At 36.1% G+C, this 16,749-nt stretch overlaps 1 protein-coding gene across 5 annotated transcripts in view; it reads left to right on the top strand.

Annotated features, from left to right (window-relative positions):
• Nucleotides 1-16,749, top strand: part of LOC145673281 (glycogen debranching enzyme) — a 229,431-nt gene that overhangs the window by 51,904 nt on the left and 160,778 nt on the right. The window lies entirely within an intron of this gene.

Raw genomic sequence — 16,749 nt, 5'->3', positions numbered from 1 at the left:
ACCCATGTTTCGATATCTTCTGAAGAATTAAACCGCTGTCCAATCAAATCGTTGTTCATGCAATCGAACAAGTAGTAGTCCGAAGGAGCAACGTCTGATGAATACGGCGGGTGGGGTAAAACTTCCCATCCGACATTTTCTAAATAGGTTTTGACCGGTTTTGCGACATGTGGGCGAGCGTTATCATGTTGAACAATAAGTTTATCATGTCTGTTCTCCCATTCTGGTCGTGTTCTGGCCAGAGCTTGCTTCAAACGCATTAATTGTTCGATAACGTTCTCCATTCATAGTTTCACCCGGTTGCAGCAGCTCATAGTACACCACACCTTTCATATCCCACCATATGCACAGCATAACCTTTGCACAGTGAATATCTCGTTTTGGTTGTGATGGACCTGGTTCACCTGGTTTCACCCAGGCCTTTTTTCGTTTAGGGTTCTCGTAATGGATCCACTTCTCATCACCCGTAATAATTCGATGCAGAAACCCCTTTCTGCTCTGTCGTTGAAGGAGCAATTCGCAAAAGGTTTTTCCTCTTTCAACGTCTCTGTCTTTCAATTCATGTGGAACCCAATGTGACATCTTTTGAATCATTCCCATGGCTTTCAAGCGTTTGGAGACTGTTGTTTGATCAACGCCTAATGCTGCTGCAAGTTGTTCCTGCGTTTGACACGAATCCTGCTCGAGCAATGCTGCCAATTCTTCGTCTTGAAATTTTTTTGGCTGTCCAGTTCGCTCTTGGTCTGCCAAGCCGAAATCACCACTTCTAAACCGTGCAAACCACTTCTGACACGTTCGCTCAGCTAGAGCATGGTCACCATACACTTCCACCAAAATACGATGACTTTCAGTCGCACTTTTCTGCATGTTAAAGTAATGCAGCAGGACACCCCGCAAAAACACTTTATCAGGCACAAATTGCGCCATGTTCACTTAACTACAAACTGGTGTTGTTGACGCTAGTAGTAATGGGGTTACTTTAGGACACTTTTTGGCCCCTGGGTTCCTGCCTCAGGACCCATTATCCCTGGCTGGGGTCAATGACCTAGGGGTACATAGGACCACCCCCTCTAAATTTTGGCAGGGGTACCATGGCCCACCCCCTAAATTTTGGCAGGGGTACATAGGACCACCCCCCTTAAATTTTGGAAATTGCCAAATCTAAAAATTTGGTATGGTAGCCTAGGACCACAGTATGTACCTCTATCAGTATTGGGTGTCTATGTCGTTCCCTTTCATGGGTAAAAAATGGCCAAAAAGTCAAATTTCGGGGGGTTTTGACCTAATTTATCCCCTTGGATGAGGTGTTATTACCCTATATGGTTATATCGTCGTATACAGGGGTCCATTCCCTTTCATAAGACATGGGTATATTAATGCACCCCTTGAAAAATTTGGGAGGGGTACCTTGGCCCACCCCTTAAATTTTGGAAATTGACCAATTTAAACATTGGGTATTATAGTACAGGACCCTAATATGTATCATGATAAATTTGGGTGGTCCACCTCGTTCCCTTTTAGGGGTACAAAATTGCCAAAATATAAACGTAAGCAATACATAGTACCACGTGTTTGGTTTTTGGTCGATTTTATCCCCTTTGATGAGGTGTTATTATCCTATATAGTTATATGGTCATGTATAGGGGTCCATTACCTTTCATAAGATATGGGTATATTTGTGCACCTCTTTAAAAATTTGTGAGGGGTACTTTGGCCCACCCCTTAAATTTTGGAAATTGCTCATTTTATATATTTGGTATTATAGTACTGGACCCTAACATGTATTATAATAAATTTGGGTGGTCCACCTCGTTCTCTTCTAGGGGTACAAAATTGCCAAAATATAAAAGTAAGCAATACGTTGTACCACGTGTTTGTTTTTGGCCCATTTTATTTCTTTGGATGAGGTTCTATTACCTTATATGGTTATGTATAGGGGTCTATCCCTATCATAAGACATAGGTACATTTGTGCACTCCTTTAAAAATTTGGGAGGGGTACTTTGGCCCACCCCTTAAATTTTAGAAATTGCTCATTTTATATATGTGGTATTATAGTACTGGACCCTAACATGTATTATGATAAATTTGGGTGGTCCACCTCGTTCCCTTTTAGGGGTACAAAATTGCCAAAATATAAACGTAAGCAATACGTTGTACCACGTGTTTTGTTTTGACCTAAGTTATCCCCTTGGATGAGGTCCTATTACCTTATATGGTTATATGGTTATGTATAGGGGTCTATTCCCTATCATAAGACATAGGTACATTTGTGCACTCTTTTAAAAATTTGTGAGGGGTACCTTGGCCCACCCCTTAAATTTTAGAAATTGCTCATTTTATATATTTGGTATTATACTACTGGACCCTAACATCTATTATGATAAATTTGGGTGGTCCACCTCGTTCCCTTTTAGGGGTACAAAATTGTCAAAATATAAACGTAAGCAATACGTTGTACCACGTGTTTGTTTTGGCTCAATTTATTCCCTTGGATGAGGTCCTATTACCTTATATGATTATATGGTTATGTATATTGGTCCATTCCCTATTATAAGACATGGGTATATTGATGCACCCTTTAAAAATTTGGGAGGGGTACCTTGGCCCACCTCTTTATTTTGGAAATTGCCCAATTTAAACATTTGGTATAATAGTATAAGACCCTAATATATATATATATATATATATATATATATATATATATATATATATATATATATATATATATATATATATATATATATATATATATATATATTACTATAAATTTGGGTGGTCCATTTCGTTCCCTTTCATGGGTACGAAATTGCCAAATTTTAGTACAACCACGTGTTTCGTTTTTCACCTAATTTATTCACTTGGATGAGGTCCTATTACCTAATATGATTATATGGTCATGTATAGGGGTCCATTTTCTATCATAAGACATAGGTACATTGATGCACCCCGGGAGGGGTACCATAGCCAATCCCTTAAATTTTGGAAATTTTTCAATTTAAGCATTCGCTATCATAGTACATGACCTCAATATGTATCATGATAAATTTGGGTGGTCCACCTTGTTCCCTTTCATGAGTAAAAAAAAATGCCAAAATATAAACATAAGCAATATGGTGTATCACGTGTTTGGTTTTTGGCCCAATTTATCCCGTTAGATGCGGTCTTATTACCGTATATGGTCATATGGTCATGTATATAGGTTCATTCCCTATCATAAGACATGAGTACATTGATGCACCCTTTAAAAATTTGGGACGGGTATCTTGACTCATCCACTCAGTTTTAGAAATTGTTTAATATAAGCATTTGGTATCTTCGTACAGGTCTTCAATATGTACCACTATAAATTTGGATGGTCCACATCGTTCCCTTTCATGGGTAAAGAACTACCAAAAATCAAATTTCGGAGGTTATTGACCCTTTGATAAGTATTTAGCACGTTATATGGTTTATTACCTTTATATGTTTTTGTTCTCTTTTAAATTTGGGAATTATAAAATAACATAATTTGGTAAACGTTTTCTAGGACCCATTGTAGATGTTGGTGTTCCTCTTATGGCCAAATATTCAAAATTTAAAGGTTATTGACCGGCTTTATTATTGAATAACTACAGGATTTATTACTTTTTCATAAGACACAGGTGTATTTGTGTACCAATCTTAAATTTTGGGAGGGGTACATTTCTTATTGTCATATCAATAATTGGTAATTGTTCTTAAAATTGGATAGTATCTCATTCATTGGGTAAATCATTATGATCACGTGATCAGTTATTGACCTATGATGGGATTAGGAGTCCAGGACATTGGTACATTTAAACTTTGTATTATAATTTGAGAATGCGTCATTGGTATTGATTATTACAGCCAAATATAAACGTAAGCAATACGATGTACCACGTGATTGACCTTAATGAGGTAGTGTACAGGGATACATAGCTAACCTTATTGAATCTTATGACTCATAGTCTTAAGGGAATACATGCTACAACACTGGCAAAGTTATTGTTGATGTAATTTGATTGGTTGATCACTATCTTTCGTGCAATCTGATTGGCTGATCACTATCTTTCGTGCAATCTGATTGGTTGCTGATTTTCAAATCTTTGCTGCATTCAGTTTTGTTTAACATTTGAAAAGTTTTTGAATTTTTTGTTTGCAACTTTGGTTTGACATTTTTTCGTTTATTTTTAGTTTAAAAAATTTTTGTTTCGAAATTTTTGTTTGAAAACTTTGTTTCAAATTTGTGTTTTGAAATTTTTGTTTGAAAAATTTTTGTTTCAAAATTTTGTTTGAAAATTTTTTGTTTGTAAATTTTTGTTTCAATTTTTTTTAAAATTTTTTTCGTTTGAATTTTTTTCGTTTCCAAAATTTTTTTCTGTTTAAAAATTTTTTGTTTGATCAGTTTTGTTTGGAAAATTTGTTTCAAATTTTTTATTTGAAAATTTTTGTTTGAAAATTTTTTGTTTGAAATTTTTGTTTGACATTTTTAAAAGTTTGTGCACTCATTAGTAAAGAACCGGAACTGTTTAGAACTAAAACCTCTGGCAACATTGTGGTGCAATAGTACACGTCAGAACATGATGCAACGTCATCAGTTTTGCATCATATATAAGTATCGTTCGAGTTAGTATTCATGATAACATCATCATGGCTACTTGTCTGCAGTTTCTAAACACACGTGATGTGATGAAATCATTTACCAAGATTACTAATTTACAACAGAATGTACCTTGTAGAATCTTAGCTAGCCAAACGATCCCTACAAAGTTTGGATTAAGAATCGTAGTGAAGCTTGAAAATGATAAGAATATAATTTTACCAGCAAGATATTTTCCCATGGAAGCATCAAAACGAGAAGAACTGCTGCGTTTCTTAAATACTGGATCTGTATCTTTGTTACAAAGGATTCTTGGGTCGAAGTCATCAATTTGAATTTAGTACACAGCCAGATTTGTCAGCAATTGTGATGAAATCATGAATTCAAACGTCAGCACATTCCTTTGACGTCAGACATAGTTGTATGAATTTGGTTGGTCAGCATGACGTCAGCAACTGTGATGAAACCATGAATTCAAATGTCAGCACATTCCTTTCCAATGACGTCAGCCGTAGTTCTATAAATCAACCAATACACTGTCATCCCACGAAATCATTTGAGCAAGTGCTTTTCACGAGGAAAGATGTGTACTTCTAACGATAAAGAGTTCATCTTCGCAAGCTATTATCCAATAAATATATTTCAAACAAAACATGTGATGATTGGTATCAGTGCTAGAACATTTGAACCAGTAATTCGATTGGGCAACGCAGAACAATTAGGTGTACAACTGACCTGTGAAGAATGGCAAATATTATGTTCACGAATCGACCAAATGAACGATTATTTTCATGATGAGCTAAATGTGACCATAGTCAAATCATTAGGCTCAAATCATGAAGTGGTGCTGCGTACAGTCCTCGAAGAGAAGATGGTGCTGTTACGTAAAAAGAGTACATTCCATGTCCCTCGCAACATGTTGTATCTAACACAAACGGAATGGAACAAATTCATCAGCGTATTTCAGTGTGTTAAACATGCAGTGGAAGTGTGCAACAAAACAAGTATATTCCTGAAAAAGTACTATTTTGAAAAATGTGTTATGCATATTGTACAACATGTATCTAGATATTGTGATGGTTGTCAACATCGTTCGTGGGTGCATAACTGTATTGATGAACAGTTTATTTGTGATCAAATGGACATTGAGTTTCCACCAATTGATATCGCAATAGACCTTAAAAGACTTCAATTGGAATTAAAATTATACGCTAAAGACAAACTAGTGCAAGAAGTTCAAAATACATTGTATCGACAATATCCAGAACCACTATCTGGTATGGATGTATGTGGAGTGTAATAAAATGATCCATTTCAATGAATTGTGTTTTTAAATTTCAAGTACAACCCCATATTCTGATGTGTACTATTGCACAACAATGTTGCCAGAGGTTTTAGTTCTAAACAGTTCCGGTTCTTTACTAATGAGTGCACAAACTTTTAAAAATGTCAAACCAAACTTTGAAACAAAATTTTTGAAACGAAAAAATTTGGAAACGAAAAATTCAAACAAAATTTTAAAACGAAAAAAATTTTCAAACAAAATTCGAAACAAAAAAAATTTGGAAACGAAAAATTTCAAACGAAAATTTTAAACAAAATTTTGCAACAAAAATTTACAAACAAAAAAATTTTCAAACAAAAAATTTTGAAACAAATTTCAAACAAAATTCTGAAACAAACATTTTTAACTAAAAATATCAAACGAAAAAATGTCAACCCAAAGTTGCAAACAAAAAAAATTCAAAAACTTTTCAAATGTTAAACAAAACTGAATGCAGCAACCAATCAGATTGCACGAAAGATAGTGATCAGCCAATCAGATTGCACGAAAGATAGTGATCAACCAATCAAATTACATCAACAATAACTTTGCCAGTGTTGTAGCATGTATTCCCTTAAGACTATGAGTCATAAGATTCAATAAGGTTAGCTATGTATCCCTGTACACTACCTCATCAAGGTCAATCACGTGGTACATCGTATTGCTTACGTTTATATTTGGCTGTAATAATCAATACCAATGACGCATTCTCAAATTATAATACAAAGTTTAAATGTACCAATGTCCTGGACTCCTAATCCCATCATAGGTCAATAACTGATCACGTGATCATAATGATTTACCCAATGAATGAGATACTATCCAATTTTAAGAACAATTACCAATTATTGATATGACAATAAGAAATGTACCCCTCCCAAAATTTAAGATTGGTACACAAATACACCTGTGTCTTATGAAAAAGTAATAAATCCTGTAGTTATTCAATAATAAAGCCGGTCAATAACCTTTAAATTTTGAATATTTGGCCATAAGAGGAACACCAACATCTACAATGGGTCCTAGAAAACGTTTACCAAATTATGTTATTTTATAATTCCCAAATTTAAAAGAGAACAAAAACATATAAAGGTAATAAACCATATAACGTGCTAAATACTTATCAAAGGGTCAATAACCTCCGAAATTTGATTTTTGGTAGTTCTTTACCCATGAAAGGGAACGATGTGGACCATCCAAATTTATAGTGGTACATATTGAAGACCTGTACGAAGATACCAAATGCTTATATTAAACAATTTCTAAAACTGAGTGGATGAGTCAAGATACCCCTCCCAAATTTTTAAAGGGTGCATCAATGTACTCATGTCTTATGATAGGGAATGAACCTATATACATGACCATATGACCATATACGGTAATAAGACCGCATCAAACGGGATAAATTGGGCCAAAAACCAAACACGTGATACACCATATTGCTTATGTTTATATTTTGGCATTTTTTTTTACTCATGAAAGGGAACAAGGTGGACCACCCAAATTTATCATGATACATATTGAGGTCATGTACTATGATAGCGAATGCTTAAATTGAAAAATTTCCAAAATTTAAGGGATTGGCTATGGTACCCCTCCCGGGGTGCATCAATGTACCTATGTCTTATGATAGAAAATGGACCCCTATACATGACCATATAATCATATTAGGTAATAGGACCTCATCCAAGTGAATAAATTAGGTGAAAAACGAAACACGTGGTTGTACTAAAATTTGGCAATTTCGTACCCATGAAAGGGAACGAAATGGACCACCCAAATTTATAGTAATATATATATATATATATATATATATATATATATATATATATATATATATATTAGGGTCTTATACTATTATACCAAATGTTTAAATTGGGCAATTTCCAAAATAAAGAGGTGGGCCAAGGTACCCCTCCCAAATTTTTAAAGGGTGCATCAATATACCCATGTCTTATAATAGGGAATGGACCAATATACATAACCATATAATCATATAAGGTAATAGGACCTCATCCAAGGGGATAAATTGAGCCAAAACAAACACGTGGTACAACGTATTGCTTACGTTTATATTTTGACAATTTTGTACCCCTAAAAGGGAACGAGGTGGACCACCCAAATTTATCATAATAGATGTTAGGGTCCAGTAGTATAATACCAAATATATAAAATGAGCAATTTCTAAAATTTAAGGGGTGGGCCAAGGTACCCCTCACAAATTTTTAAAAGAGTGCACAAATGTACCTATGTCTTATGATAGGGAATAGACCCCTATACATAACCATATAACCATATAAGGTAATAGGACCTCATCCAAGGGGATAACTTAGGTCAAAACAAAACACGTGGTACACGTATTGCTTACGTTTATATTTTGGCAATTTTGTACCCCTAAAAGGGAACGAGGTGGACCACCCAAATTTATCATAATACATGTTAGGGTCCAGTACTATAATACCACATATATAAAATGAGCAATTTCTAAAATTTAAGGGGTGGGCCAAAGTACCCCTCCCAAATTTTTAAAGGAGTGCACAAATGTACCTATGTCTTATGATAGGGAATAGACCCCTATACATAACCATATAAGGTAATAGAACCTCATCCAAAGAAATAAAATGGGCCAAAACAAACACGTGGTACAACGTATTGCTTACTTTTATATTTTGGCAATTTTGTACCCCTAGAAGAGAACGAGGTGGACCACCCAAATTTATTATAATACATGTTAGGGTCCAGTACTATAATACCAAATATATAAAATGAGCAATTTCCAAAATTTAAGGGGTGGGCCAAAGTACCCCTCCCAAATTTTTCAAGGGGTGCATTAATATACCCATGTCTTATGAAAGGGAATGGACCCCTGTATACGACCATATAACCATATAGGGTAATAACACCTCATCCAAGGGGATAAATTAGGTCAAAAACCCCCGAAATTTGACTTTTTGGCAATTTTTTACTCATGAAAGGGAACGACATAGACACCCAATACTGATAGAGGTACATACTGTGGTCCTAGGCTACCATACCAAATTTTTAGATTTGGCAATTTCCAAAATTTAAGGGGGGTGGTCCTATGTACCCCTGCCAAAATTTAGGGGGTGGGCCATGGTACCCCTGCCAAAATTTAGAGGGGGTGTTCCTATGTACCCCTAGGTCATTGACCCCAGCCAGGGACCATGGGTCCTGAGGCAGGGACCCAGGGGCCAAAAAGTGTCCTAAAGTAACCCCATTACTACTACGCTTTAATCCACTGCCCTATACTACGAACGATACGCGATGACAGGGGTTTGCAACACATGTGTGGATACACGGAACTGTGGGACGCTCCGTTCGTTGCGCCATCTCTTGTCCACCCGCACGAATTAATTCCTAGACCAAATAGGAAAAAAGATAAGCATGCGAAATGTATGGCAAATAATTTTTTAAAGATATTATTTTAAGATGAATACAATATTTATTGGTATTGTTGGGTGATGTTATCGAGATAGACATGGGCTTTGTCCATTTTTTATTAATAACCTATCAGGAGACTCGGCCTTATGGTCGAAAGTGTTTAATTTTGAAAGTTACGCTGATTTTGTGAAAAGAACTGAAAGAAACAGCGTGGAGATTATTAGCGAGGGAAGCAATTACTTAAGGGGTTGAACGGCCAGCATAGTTCTCCCAGCATAATTAAACCCAGGAGGGAATGCTATATCATTTTTTTTTCACTCAAGCCAGGGCCGGATCCAGGACCGACTTCTGGAGGGAGCGGTGGGTTGTCATACTGCTACTTTTAAGGACTCCAAACTTCGGGATGAGTTTTATTTATATATATAAAATAAGAGTTTCCTATTCCGGGGGGGGGCTCCTCCGTGGCTAAGCGGTGAGCGTACGCGCCTTTAGCGTGGGAGGCCCGGGTTCGATTCCCGGCGGGAGCTCATGTGGTTCGGATTCCACGTTAATCAGTAGGTCCACGTCTCATATAGCCTCGCTGCTGAACGGGACGTTAAACTCAAAATCAACTCCACTCAACTCCTATTCCGGGGGGGGGGGCGATAGCCCCGATCGCCCTTCCCCCCTGGATCCACCCCTGACTCGAGTACGGTTATAGATATAGGTGGGTGTTCCTGTTCATCGGTGTCACTCATTCAGGACCGCCGAAAGATTTAACGGGCCGGTTAAATTTCTTGCGCTTCCATCGTTGTCAAATGTATTAATGAAAATAATAATAATTCAAAAGTCGTTACATTCTTGTATTATCAGTGGATTAAACTACTCTTGTAATAAAACAATGTTTAGAAACTCACTAAATCCTTACTTTTAGATCCAATTTTATTTTATTTAATTTCTAGAAAATTTATGGTTATTTTGTTATTGTTGGGAATTTCAAACTTGTAAAATCACGATCGACTGAAGAAAACTTTAAAAAAGGTATTTTTACCCCTTTGGATATGATGTGATAATAATAATAATAATAATAATAATAATAATAATAATAATAATAATAATAATAATAATAATAATAATACATTCGGAATATCATATGAGAGTCTCAATTGAACTGCATTTCCTGTTTAGAAGATTTAAAAATAAAAATAAAACGTGGGGAATTTAGTACTTTCTTACTTTATTATTTTTCAGGTAGTGAATACATAAATGGTTGTATTTGTATTTAATAAGCATATATTTTTCCTCCATCTGGTTCTGTTTAAATTGTAACCAAACTAACAAGAAAAAAGTGCACTATTACTGCGATATCGACAGAAACTTTTAGCCAAATCTCTATTTATCATAGCAATTAACCACTGAAGTGTTTGCTTTTCCACGCCTGCATGCAATCTCTCGCAGTGATTAATATTAAACCTACACTGCATCGCTCGGTCCATTTCAATTTTAAGTGTGTGTCATGCGAATGTACACCGCAAATAGACAATACAAATGTTAAGTGACAACTGAATTAGTTCGTGATAGTGACGACGCACAGTGGGACGAAATGTCGAAAACGTGGACAAAAGTCCAAAAATTAAAGGTTCGATTTAGTGATTTTTATCTTTTGGGTTGGCTAGAGTATTGTTGGCACTACTGAAATCCGGCAATGGGATCGGTCAGCTGTTGTTTGTTGAAGGGACGCAGCAGGTCAAATGTGGAGTTCGTTTATTAGTGTCGCGTTAGGATATATCCACGAACAATAAAGTGCATGTTCAAACGTGGATACAAGTTTGCAGTCAACACTGATTCCAAATATTGAAAATAGAGGGTGTTCAGCAAGGTATGTACTGAATTATAAATGCATAGTCACTTGTTATATGATGTATAAACCATTGTTATTTGAATTAAGAATTATATTGAAAAATAATTTTAAAAAATCATATAATTTAGTTGAAAGCAAGAGATAAGTTAAAAGTTCCACGGAGTTCCACTCAGTTACCCTTTTTTTTCTAAGCTAGGCTATATTAACTTCAAGATAAAACGACAAACTCCTTCTACTAGCTTCTATTCCGTCAATGAACAACAGATGGAGACACGGCTGCAATATTTCAATTTTTCATATCTATATTTAAAAGTGCAGAAAAATTCTTAATAGTGTTCAATTTGGACGAAACTTGGTTTTGTATAGTAATTGACCTTGCTGATTACGAATATGATGTCAAAATTTGAAAATTCTAAATGTTGAGCCCAATATGAAGTAAATTGCAAAATTGATATACAGAAGTAGAAATTTTTGGTGAATAATTACGCGATATTTTATTCCGTTTTCTAATGCTATTGATTCTATGTTATGATATGATGTTGAAAGCTTCATTTTCTTTTCAATTTCTGCTAGTGACACTAATACCATGCAGTATTCCAGAAAAGAAATCTTTTTGGAAATAAAGCAGCATTTAAAGTGCGACATCAACGTCATAGTTGAGAATCTGGAAAAGTCTCTAAGTGAAAAGAGTGGACATCCTGTTAAAATACCGGAAACCATGAAGTCAACTATTAAAGTGTTATGTACCAAACTAAAGACTAAATTTTGTGAGGCGAAGGGCCGGGAAGATTATTTCTTAACGAAAAACGAATCATGGCTGGATGCTAAGCTAGACTTCTCTGTGACCAAGACGACTGAAAAGCGTAAAGCAACTGGACGACCACCAGCAGAATTTGATAAGATTTCAGATAAATCTAAACGCAGAAGGATGGAAGATATTCGTGCAAATTATTACGATAAGGAATTAGCATCTGCGCAAATGAGTTTTCGAGCTTCTGGGAACGTGGATGCTTCAAAAATAGTAAAAGAAGTTTTATCAGCCAGTCCATCCAAAGTAGCCAAGTTTAGAAAATTGAGATGTCATGACAATTTATTGCATCTCTGCGTCAAGAACGTCCGAAAAACTCAAAAAGCTTACTACCAGAAGCCAAAGCTCTTCTAGTCTCAAGTCCAATTACGGAAGACCGCGAAGGAGATTCAGGCGACGAGGAAAGCGATCCCGACGAAGATGAAGGTTCAAGTGGCGACATCAGCGATTTTGGAATTGAAACTTATGAATAATCCCAATAACAAGCAGCTGAATACATTGATTCAAAGAACATTCAGCATGTTACATTTAAAAGTGATTTTTTTTATTATTATAAAGAAGCAAATTTAGTATTGTTTGTGTTTTATCTTTAATTCTTTAATTATAAAAACAAGATAAAACGAATTTAAAATATCATATATAACTCATTTTCTAATTTTTGTCGTATTGTATCAACTATTTATCCTTTTGAAGTTTGAACATTCCCTGTACGATTCATCATCACCTCACTTATCAACATATAAACACAAGTTTCGGACTTGATTATTAATTCTTTATTAAAAATTTTGACCGCCATATTGCATCCACCGTTTTGAATTCCCCAATTGTAAAATAAAATTCATAATCTGCATGCTCAAAAGCATGTAAATACAAATTTTGGACTTATTTATTTGACTTTTTTGAATGTTTCCCGCCATATCAAATCCGCCATCTCGAATTTTGAAATTTGAACACCAAATTCGAAATCAGCATGCTTGGAAACATATATTTACACGTATTGGACTTATTTACACGATTTTTTCAAAAATGATGTCCGCCATATTGGTTCCACCATTTTGAATTTTGCAATTTTGACATCATATTCGTAATCAGCACGGCCAGTTACTATAAAAAGCCAAGTTTCGTCCAAATTGCACAATAATTAGACTTTTGTCCACATTTTCGACATTTCGTCCCACTGTGCGACGCCAGCTTTACGGTTTGGGGGAGAAGCAAACAATAGCGGTTCTAGCCAGGGGGGCCTAGGCCCTCCCAGTTTTTTGAGTGACAAAGTAATTTAAGCTGTTATTTATATATATATTTAAAGTTTATAGTAAACTCATGATATACCTATCATAGTCTAGGTTCTGGCTATCCCTCAGTTTTTATCTTCTAGATCCGCCACTGCGAGCAAGCGGAAGGACAGGGCCTTTTTTTTGGGGGGGGGGGAGTCTTTGTTTTGCGTACACAGAAGAGGACAGTTTTATATTACTTGATCTATATTAAAATACATTATGTTTGGGAGGTAGTAGCCTCCTGGGGTGCTCGCCCCCCTGCCCTCATCTGGTGTCATCACTGCTTCAAATCGTGTGCACACATTAAACTCTCTCTGTTTCGTATCGCATGACGTGTCAATACGTCACAACCGCTGGAGTGGTTAACGTAACTACATCTTAACTCGTAGCGAGATCCTAATTTGGAATTTAAAATCTAACTACTATGACAACGTAAGCCAGAAAATAAAAGCAAGGCCCACCACACTAAACACTATGTAACTATGTAATATTACTATTGAAAGACACTCTACTATTTTCGCTCTCTCTGTCTGTCTCTCTCTCTCTCTCTCTCTACACACACACACACACACACACACACACACACACACACACACACACACATATATATATATATATATATATATATATAAACATTTTCACTGATTATATGATTGTTTATGAAATATTGTGAGAATCAAGAATGCCGTTTTACAATGTTTAGTTTATTTGTGAAATCCCGTGAGCAGTGGTCGAAGTGAGACGGTATGCACTGGTATGCCATACCACCTCTGGCTTCTTCATTCATCAAGACATGCCATCACTGGAGGGTAGATGCTAAATACCTTTAATAAATATATTTTTATACACAGTAACTGACGAATAGCTTTGTACGTAAAAAGATTTTGTTTCTTACGAAAAATAATTTCTAAGGTGACAGCACCAACATTTTTGTTATCTTTTTTTCTACCTTTTGTTTTTAAAACGAGAGTTCATCTAGTTTATATTTTGATGTGCCGTGTTGAATTGTTTCTTTTGTGTGTGTGCGTGCATGTCTTTTTGCCTGAATACATGTAAATGTCGTATTTTGAGCATGGGCGGATTTAGAGGTTGTCTGCTGAGAGGGGCGGATCTTCCGAGGGTTTGTATAAGAACTCTGTTTTTGAGCATTTTCGTGTATGATTTTCTATAACACAGCATAAGGGTATGCTGTCTTATAGGGTCAAGACTTCACTTATAGGAACTAGTATGTGTTCTATCCAAATATCCAAGTTTTAGAATCCGACTAAAACTATGTAATATTACTATTGAAAGACACTCTACTATTTTCGCTCTCTCTGTCTGTCTCTCTCTCTCTCTCTCTCTACACACACACACACACACACACACACACACACACACACAATTTTTTTGCTGTACTCCCGCAACAATTTTTTTTTTTTTATATAGAGGTAGTTGGTGAGTACTTCAAATTATGTGCACATATTCAAACTCCCTCTATAAAATTTGTTGCGTGAGTGCCTTAGGATTCTGAAACATGCATTTTTTTGGATAGCGCAGATACTAGTTCCTAAGTGAAATTTTGACCTGACCATGGTAGGTCCCGTAGCTTTGGAGCTAAGGACCTTTAAAGTTGATTTTTTCATGTTTTTGGTAGCCTATAACACCGAAATGCAGCATTTGTGCACTCAGACAGATCTATACTGTTTGTCTTGTCTCGGTGTCAGGAATCATCTCCGAAACGTTGTCACTATTGTTTTGAAACATTTTATATAAATAAAAATGAAATCTTTTAGACAACATCCCCTCACTGTATTTCAACATTTAGATAGGCGGTATGTCGATTCAAAATTGTAATAAGACATACCGCCTCTGCTTTTTTCCCCATTTCGAACACTGCCCGTGAGACGCATTTGGAAAAATTCTTTAAAAAGTCACTTCTACGAGTAAACTACTACAGTACTTTAGTTTCTTTGTCATGAAAAAATAAGGTATCTATTTTACTGGTATATTGTACCATTAGTTGAGTTGCTGATTTTAGCATTCCTTTCAGCAGTGAAGCTATATGAGACATGGACCTAAAGCTTAACGGATGATCCGAACCACATGAGCTGCAGCTGGGAATCGAACCCGGGTTTTCCACGCGAAAGCTTCGTAAGCTAACCGATTAGCCAGAGGGACTTCTGACGTTTAGTAATGAAATAAGAACAAAATTGTTCGTCATTTTTTGAAAAAATCATTCGAAAGTAAGTAAACTCATCTCTAATACGAAACTACTTTTTCTTAAATAAAAAAAGTTGATAGGGTTGTTAATGAAATTTTTATTTATGCAATACATAGTACGAATAAGAATAGCAATTTTCGATGTTCACACTCCAGTAACCTATATATATATATATATATATATATATATATATATATATATATATATATATCTTTGCGGGTAGGAAATAAAGTCGAACCCCCTGAACAGCCTTAAGTTTAGAATTTGGTCCAGCTTCGTTGAACGCTATGGCCTCTAGGTGTGTGTGGATACATCAGGACGAGCAGGCATCCAAAAATTCAATTTTTCGGCATTAGGGCAAGGGTAAAAGTGAGAGGGAACGCTGGCGGGCGCCATGCCCCACCTCCAAAAAATATGTACGGCGTCCCCTAGGTCCTAAAAATTACAATGGGCAAAGATAAGCAGGGGATGGCATGACGTCATGTCGCTACCTATCGTTCCCCCTACCTTTTCAGATCCACTTTTACCCATGCGCGTTGACTACGTGGGTGCTCCGGCACCCACACAATCAATCTTGTGGGTGCGGTGCACCCACAGATTTTTTTGTTTGGACCCGTGTTTGAACCCGTTTCTATTGCGTTTAAGTCAGCCTTGTTACCGCTGAGCTAGGGTAGTCCCAACTTATCCTTATAGTACCGGTATGTTTACATTATCACAACATAGCCCTTTGAGTGTTCATAAGATTTTAAATCAAATCAAATATCGAGACTTTCCTGAAAACATACAGCACGTCCCACCATTAATGAGCACCCACATAAATTTGGGAAAGTCGTCGCAGTGAAAAGACCAAGGGCTACTTTAACGCTTTTCAAACATTGTCCCAGTATAATACAGTTCCGATCCCAGAACCGTATGGTAGAGTTGTATTGTACCTACAACTTTGCTAAGGAAGCGGATGATGTCAGTGCTCTGATTTTCAGACCAAAAATGAAAATGAACATCTGTAGTATGAAAATTTACAGCATAGTTGGTTATGCATTTGTTTTCCGCTGAAATATCAGAATTAATTCAATAACAGTAAACACTCATCGAATATGAGTGACAGAGAGTAGGTTATTCCTAGTTGAATATCAATGGCTAATAAAAGGACCTTATTACACGAATGATATTCGGCTAAATCTGGAGGTCGGGGAGCCCTAGGGAGGACAGGAGGGGGCAATTGTCCCCCCCAAGAGTTCGAGGAATACATATACTTTAATCGATTGTCAACTAATATACTAATACAAAACGTGAAAG

Source organism: Thermobia domestica, chromosome 16 (assembly GCF_964235325.1).
Source record: "Thermobia domestica chromosome 16, izTheDome1.hap1.1, whole genome shotgun sequence".
NCBI lineage: Eukaryota > Metazoa > Arthropoda > Insecta > Zygentoma > Lepismatidae > Thermobia > Thermobia domestica.
The sequence above is the reverse complement of the archived record's forward strand: the minus strand, read 5'-3'. Positions and strand labels throughout refer to the sequence as shown.